Source organism: Clarias gariepinus, chromosome 17 (assembly GCF_024256425.1).
Source record: "Clarias gariepinus isolate MV-2021 ecotype Netherlands chromosome 17, CGAR_prim_01v2, whole genome shotgun sequence".
Lineage (NCBI taxonomy): Eukaryota > Metazoa > Chordata > Actinopteri > Siluriformes > Clariidae > Clarias > Clarias gariepinus.
This window is the reverse complement of record NC_071116.1, coordinates 20,903,451-20,912,163: the sequence shown is the minus strand read 5'-3', so window position 1 is coordinate 20,912,163 and position 8,713 is coordinate 20,903,451. Positions and strand designations below refer to the sequence as shown.

The 8,713-nt window shown below is 37.3% G+C and overlaps 1 non-coding gene across 1 annotated transcript; it reads right to left on the bottom strand.

The window, feature by feature from the left end:
• Positions 1–7,788: 7,788 nt before the first annotated feature.
• On the bottom strand, positions 7,789–7,870 carry trnas-cga (transfer RNA serine (anticodon CGA)). The gene has a single exon. It is a non-coding gene; the product is annotated as a tRNA-Ser (tRNA).
• Between the last annotated feature and the right edge of the window lie 843 nt (positions 7,871–8,713).

The window sequence follows — 8,713 nt, the reverse complement described above, 5'->3', positions numbered from 1 at the left end:
GTTGTGCGATAAAAGAGTATCAGCGAGAATGAAAGGAAAGGTGTACAGGACAGTGGTGAGACCAGCGATGCTCTACGGCTTAGAGACAGTGGCGCTGAAGTAAAGACAGGAGGCAGAGTTGGAGGTAGCAGAGCTGAAGATGTTGAGGTTCTCTTTGGGAGTGACAAGGATGGATAGGATTAAGAATGAGTTTATCAGAGGGACAACCCACGTTAGATGTTTTAGAGATAAAGTCAGAGAGGCCAGATTGAGGTGGTTTGGACATGTTCAGAGGAGAGACTGTGAATATATAGGTAGAAGGATGCTGAGGTTGGAACTGCCAGGCAGGAGGTCTAGAGGAAGACCAAAGAGGAGATTTATGGATGCAGTGAGAGAGGACATGAAGTTAGTTGGTGTGAGAGAAGAGGATGCAGAGGATAGGGTTAGATGGAGGCAGATGATTCGCTGTGGCGACCCCTGAAAGGGAACAGCCGAAAGACAAAGAAGAAGTATATGTTGCACTGCATAATGATTTCATGTTCTTCCAGTTGCGGGGTTTTTCAATTGACTTTTTTTCATTTTACTTCATAAGACATGTCTGATATAATGATTTACAAAATATATAATGATAAATGTCATGGATGTCTCTCATTGTGCCCAGAATATATCCTCAACATAAAAGAATAGAACAGTGTCTCTGACCCCCTTTGCATCAAATGTGTTTAAATATAGAAACGTCAGCAAAGGATGGTTTTGATCCATTGATATCTATTATTAGGCTAGCACAATTTGACTGTGCCACTCTGATAAACACACACATCCCAGATTTGACTAGAACCTAAACTTCCTGGTTTAGGAGTGCCTTATCCATTGACCCAGCAGGATTACACTGCCTGGCCATAAAGTCACACACTCTAATATTCATTTGATGTGCCCTTGATTATGGCACACACTCAGGTGGCCAGTTTATGTGTAAAAAATAATTCCTCATGCTCCCCAAAACACTTTGTCCTGGAACATACCTGGGCAGTCAGAGAAGAGAAAATACATTGATGTGATAATTTGGTCATGTAGCACATTCAGATCATCAGCTGCCTTCATTTTATTGCCGTGTAACAATCTTGTGCCTAGACCTGACCAACTAAAATAGCCCCAGAACATAACACTCTCTCCAGACCACAATGCATTGGACACTTTGCATAATAAGTGCATTGATTCATGCACTTCCCTTGCTACCCTTACACGCCATTGCTCTAGAACAGGGTTAGTCTGGACTCATTAGACCACACGACTTTTATCAAACTGAACTCATCAGATCACATGACCTAGCAAACTGACACCCTTTTTTTTGATGAGTGTCATTAAAAAGTGTTTTTCTTATGACTACAAAGCTGTTTAGTCCCAATCCTGTAAGTTCTAATCACTCCGAGTGATTGGAAATCCTCTTATTTTATCTATTAACTACACAATTTTTTTCGGATCATATTTCTCTAGCGAATATGACAGTTCTGCCCTATCCTTACAGGTTTTAATAATGTGTTGAACAGTTCATAACTCAGTTCTAGTCATTTTAAATCTCTACAGCTGTTGTCTTCACTTGACACAGGCCAATAAAATGACCCTTCTGAAACGGTGACTTATTTTTTTGGCCAAGCAGTGTATTATCTACTATGTGAAGACTGGATAATTCATTACGTTTGTATATATGTTTACCTATGATTTACAAACTGAAGATGCCTACTTTTAAAAGGAATTTCACAAAATATTTGAGATACTTGAACTAATTCTTAAATTTGAAGTGCATTCCACTTACAAAGAAAAAATATGAAAATGAAAAACAATGAAAAAATATAGATGCCTCCTCTCTGACTAATTGAATTACACAAGGATTGCAGAATAACTTAGCATGTGTGCGAATTTCTGATTGAAATTGGCAATTAGAAACCGGAGAATTAATTAAATATATTTTTCTTAATTTTAATTTTTTTTTTATATTCTAAAATAATCAAAAAGAATTCATTCAAGAATCTCCATGTTTACAATATGAAAAATCATGTTTATCAAATTTAAATTCATTTAGGTCAACACAGCCAAAAATGCACCTTATTTTTCATTATTTATAATTAAAAATGTTCAGATTTTAAACTAAGTCATTTTTTTTTATATATATTTAAGAATGATTTGTATTAGGGCTTAAAAGGCACAAACGTTAGCAGAGGATTGTTTCAATTCATCAGCCTCTGGGTTAGGGGGTCCAGCACACTCCTGCACTCTACTAACCAACTTCATCCCAAAGGGGATCTGAACCCACAATCCCTGGCTTAGGAGGCTAGTACCTTATCCAGAAGGCCACCAGGGCTTATTTGCAGTATACTGACCTGAATTCAAATGGTCTTAACTGAATTACGCACATCAAAAAATACATGGAGACAAAATAACACCACTTTATTAAAAACAGGAGCTGCCTAATTATTAATAAGGATTTCACCAACAATACAAGATTATATTACACAGATTATTTTGCTTTTCTTTATGTCACAGATGTGAAGCAAAAGTTGTCATACAAAAAATTCTTACTTTTCATAGAATAAATCTGTACCACTCTGCTAGTGATCCTGTAGGTTATTTGTATTTATGATATTAAACCCGTTTTAGCTAATTTAGATTAATTAAGTTTTAAACGGTCAAAATATGCATATTTTTTTAGCCCTACCTAAAACACTTCACTTTTTATAACATTTAAGAAAATTATACATACATTTTGCCATTCTTTGTTATGATTTAGATTTAGTCCTCCTGTTTGCTTTAATTTAGCTTTCAGTTTTGAAATCATAATTTTTAGCATGGTCATTTGAAGACTACGTCCTTCAGTATAATATTATCATATTTAGTCTTAGAGTGAAATTAATAAGAATGTGTCTAGTTATGAATGTCACAGAAGTACATGTTTAAAGTTTATGTCTTTACTGTGAATGAACAGAAGAGAATTATTGACAGTGTTTGTGTAGGAGCTTAAAAATGGCAGGTCATAATAAAGGATGTGTTCAATCTATCGACCCCTGGGTTATGAGCTGAGAATGCTTCTGCTGCGTCACCCTGCAGCAAACCCACACTCTCTGGTTTAGCATGCCAGCCCCTCATCTACTAGGTCACTGGGCCATGCCACCACTGCCCCAATACAAATAGTCTCAACTCGATTATAAACATCAACCTCACCATCACATTAAGTAGATGTGCATCATGTGTGTATATTTCAATAAAAATTTAATATGCCAATACACAATATGATATGCAATGAAATGCTTATATGACTGTTCGTGAACTTAACAATAAAGGGTGGATAGATTAGAAAGATACAAAGATATTACAGCAATAGGAAAAATTGCAGAAATGTAATTGGAGAAATAAATAAAATAATTTTTATAATCATCTTCATTTTTAATCATTACAGTACATGTGCAGAGACAAAGTAGAATCTAATCTAATCTAAATTCAGGTTTCATTTAAATTTCAGTCAAAATATTCTAACTATCTAAATGAATTGAATTGAATTGAAAACCATGCTGGTTTTAATAATGCATTCGACAGTTCTTAACATAATTCCAGTAATTTTTATTGTCTGTCATGTTTTAATAATTTAGTTGAATACAGACAAAAAATACATGTTATTTTTATAATTTAAAATGCTTACATTTTAAACATTGTTTGTGTTATGTCTTTGAAAAGAAAGGTCTTAGCAGAGGAATGTTTCAGGTCATGAACCTGTCAGTTTTGGGACGAGGTCACTCTGCTGATCACACACACCTCAGTTGGGACTCAAACTCATCATGCCTGGCTTAGTCGTGCCTCAATTGGTTAAGGCTGTGGGTTACTAGATTACTGTATTGGAAGATTTGGGGGTTCAAATCCAAGCACTGTCAGCCTTCCACTCTCAAGCCCTTAAGCAGCTCTTAACCCTATCTGCTCCAGGCGTGCTGTATCCTGGCTGACACCAGCTTTCTAACTGGGATATGCAAAAAAGATATTTCACAGTGCTGTAAGGTACATGTGACAAGTAATTAAATTATTATTATTAGGAGGCCGGTGTCTTGACTCCTTGACTTGGCCATTCAAAAACCTTGATTCTTTTTTTAATTTATTTTTGCCATTCTGATGTTGATTTACTGTTGTGTTTCTCCTTCTGATCATTATGCTGTTGCATGACCCAATTTCTACCAAGTTTTAGCTGTCGGAATGTTGACAATCCCTTTCAAACAAACTGTACTAGTTCAGTCTTCTTCTAATTGTGCAAGGACTTTAAGATTTAACCTAGAGAGGCCTTAAGATGTAGCACTTGCTTTTGTTTTGTATTTCTCTGAGCATCACATGGGTGAATGTGCTGGGATGTCTTTCACTTTGTGAGTGTGTGTTAACACACACCTGAATGCTCTAAACCAGCAAACTGCCAAAATGTCTGCTTTTATAAAGGTCTGCATACCTGCTGATGATCAGTGAATCAAGGACTGATGATTGGCAGCACCTAGCTGCAACTTACCCTGCTGTAAAAGCAGTACGAGGGTACTTTCTATTGCCCACGTTTTTACTTCCTTTTTGGCATCAGTTTGGTTACATAAATAATGACATGGTGAAAGGAGTTGTATGTTGTTAGTTTGAGGTTGTATGAGACCCGATATAATTGGATGAATTTTACTATATTTTTATGCTAAATTTTGAACATAACTGTACCTGAGACAAACGGTCTCAACTGGATTACACACATTAACCTCAACATCTCATTTTTTGGATACGGAAGAACTCACCATGTGTGGATATGAGTACATCCTCCAATATACTGCAGTGTCACATTCAGCCAGATCTAAAATAAAAATAAAGGAATCTACAGTATTTGTGACCAGAGTGTATCGTTACACCCCTGCCTGAAACACTTAACCCTTTCTATCATTTTGATCCTTAACCACTTTGTGTCATTTCTTTAAATCATATATGTCTCTTATTTACATTTTCTTCCTCTGTTCTTTTAATTAGTCTGATTTAGATTCAAGGAATTAGAAAATCTCTAGTGCAAAATGTCATGGACAAACCTCTCTGTTCACAGGATACATTATTATTTTGAATCACTAAAACAAAATCACTGATATTGAATAAGCAGAAGATGGTTTTGATCTATTACCCTCAATGTTATGATTATGATTAGAGGTTGTCAATGTAGCTTCATCAAATACTCAAATGATCTCAGATTACAGTCAGTATTTTTTTAAACCAATCTCCTGCTAAGATGATGGTTTAGAACTATCCTTATAGATGTTAATAACACATTGGAGAGTGCTTATCTTAATTCCGTTGACTTAAAAGTCATAGGTCTTAGCAGAGAGTCATTTCAATTGACCAGTATTGGCCCAGAACACTTGCACCATACCACTCTGCAAACCATGCTCAAATCTTCAGGATATCCTTAAATATAATAGCTTGTTATGTTATTTTATGTTATGTTATGTTATGTTATGTTATGTTATGTTATGTTATGCTAGGCATGTTATGAACTTTCTGCCCTAACAAGTAATTTGTGACATCAGTATTATACACAGATTTAACAAATTAATATGTGTATCTGCTGATTGTCCAAAAACAAACATTTGTTTATGCAACGCTTTGTTTACCATTTATGTTTGTTTGACGTCACTCCAAGCCACTGGCTCCTTCATTAAGCTAATAAGGCTGGTGCATTATCATAACAGGATAAGAAAATATTTTTGGTCGGTCGGATGGTTGTTTTTTGTCAAAATAGATCAATGTAAGAAGTATCGTTTCTACAAGAGACTACTCTTCATTATTTTTTTTTTCTAAATGTAATGGAGATAAGCTTACTGGATACATTCACAGGATACACCTTCATTTTAAACTACTAAAACCAAATAACTGACATTGAAATAGGTGCTTAGAAAAGCTTGGTCCTAACAGATGATGTGTTTGGTTTTCTGCTATTATGTGAACAAACATAAAAACAACCCCCTCATTGTGATTCCTCATTCCTTATATGGTAATATGTACTTCCTGTAGCCCACGTCCGGATGAATATTAATGCAAACGGTTTGCTGGAACCCCTTTGTTTAACCAGATAATGCTAATGTGCTCCCTATTGTCCGTCTGTCTCAAGTTCTCCATAAGACTTACATGTTAATGATTTTTGTTCTTTTGATGTGTTGGACATACATGACGCCTAAATATGCTCTTGGCTGATAATAAACAGAGAACTTCAGACACACCATGTGTGTGTGTATGTTCCCATCTGTGCAGCAGAAACATCAAGCAATAATTTGTCTATTTATTTATTTTAACCTTAATAGGGTGGTTTTGATTCATTAACCTCTAGAATATGATTTTTAATCCAATGCAGCTTCATCAAATGTTTATGTGATCTCAGATAATGATAATTATTTAGAAATGATTATTTTTTTATGACATTTCTTCTGCAAATGTGACCTTTTTAAGCACTATCCTTGCAGTTTTTAAAATCGCATTGGAGATACGTCTGTAAAGATTCTCAGTCATCCAGGTGAGGTTATCTGGGAGTTGAGTTATGTCACCTGAACTTTTCACTTTTCATTCAAGTAGCTTCTTCAAACTGAGGGAAGTTGTTAAGTTCCATATATTTGTATCCTCCAGGGTCAAGGACCGTAGCCTGTCTGAAAAAGCTTGTTAGGTGAACAAGGGAGAAGGTGAGAGTAGGAGGGAGAGTCGTTAGAGAGTAGGAGAGGAAGAAAGGTGTTAAGAAGAATCAGCAATAGAGGGAGATTAGGGAGAGTCATTAAGATGGAACAACCAGCGAGAGTAGGGGGAGTCGTTAGGTGTGGAGTTCCTGAAGGACCTGTGAAAAGGTCTTGATATTCCTAGGGATGGATGAAAGGGCAGCATGAACAAACATCCAGTGGAGCGATAACTTAATTCCATGGGTTTCAGTGGTCATGATCTTAGCAGAGGATGGGTTCAATACATGGACCTCTGGGTTATGGGCCAGACACATCTGCTGCGATACTCTGCTAACCTCGAACACTGCAGATGGAACTTGAACCCACAGGAGGCTTAGGAGGCTTTTTTTTTTTAGTATGGTCACTCTAAGAATGTGTTGTCTGGACAGTGAAATAAATAAGAATTTGTCTTGTTATAAATGTAAAAAAATATTACACAGGATACATCTTTATTGCAGCTAAATAGAAGCAAATTTTTGACACTGTTCGTATTATGGGCTTAAAAATTTTAGGGTTAAGCAGAGAATAGCTTCAACCCATCAACCTCTGGGTTATGGGCCAAGCATGTTTCATGTGCCACTCTGCTAATATATGCACAGCTGCTGATATTTAGACTTCCTAATCCCTGCTTTCCACTAAGTATTTATGAACATATCGTGTAAAAACATGCTTACGTATGATGCATAACCAAATAATTTTACTCATAACAGGTAAAGACACACAAACAGGATTTTTTTCCCCTGAAAGAATCAGCATTGTGTTCTGAAAGATAACACTTGGATTTCAAGATCCAGCTGATGCAGCCAGACTGATTAAAGACATCACGTCTCTACAGGACAGGTCTGCACCCACTAAGGCGGAGCAGGTCAGACAAAACACCTTCACCTCCGTTCTGAATGTAGAGCAGTTCGTGGGTTTGTGCTGGATCTTTACCCATGTTACTGGTGAGGGCCATCTCTTTAGAGGTACAGTAGGTGTTTGTAGAACTGCTCCAGGGTACAAGTGGTAATTATGGAGAAGGCTATAATAGAAAATGTTGTTCATCTAGACGATGCTAAAACCTCGCTGCGAGCAGGGTTCGAACCTGCGCGGGGAAACCCCATTGGATTTCGAGTCCAACGCCTTAACCTCTCGGCCATCGCAGCTTTCCTAGAAAATGCTGTAGGAAACTGGCCCTGTGAGGTGCTTAATTAACCTTGCTATGAACTTGGTCCAAAATTTTAGTTTCTGCTGTTCTCTGAGGGTCCTACCACTAATTTACCTTGGACTGAGAAGAGTTCTCCACTGCAAATGAAATCATGCATGATGAAAATTGTAGTTTTCTCCCCTACTCCTCGAATGCAATGAGCTATCCCTGCTCCACCACCGTATGTTAAGGCATCACAGTACAGGATCAGTTCCTAGTTTTCATCCTAGGGCACTAACACCCTGCTGGATTGCAGAAGTTCCTTAGCGTAATTGAAAGCTGTCTCTTGCTCATGTCCTCAGAGAGTAGGCCGTTGACAAATTCACATCCTATTGTAAACATACGACAGTCTTGAGTAGGCTTTAGGCTCAGCTGCTTTGACCTCTGTTGGCAGTGGATGCAGCCTCATCACACCCTCCATAGTGCACTGAAGCTTACACCTGAAAGTGGTCTTGTATATGTGAAGAGTCCCCTACATGAATTTTCTGTCACAAACTCCCTCGTTTTATTCTACCTTGTTTTTTTGGAACTGGCTGTTGTTCACAGGTAGCAACTTTAATGTACATGTAGAATGTCAAAATTTCCCTATTCGCTGCAAGCAGGGTTCAAACCTGCCCAGGGTAACACCATTAGATTTCAAGTCCAACACCTTAACCACCCAGCCATATATTTGAATGTCTGTTGGGAAAGGTCTTGTGGTATTTTCTAAGCACCGCTCAGTCTCTTTCCTTGTAACATCCCCTGCTTCGCTAAAACGGTTTCCATTTTGAACGTAGAGCAGTTTGTGGTGGATCTTTACCCA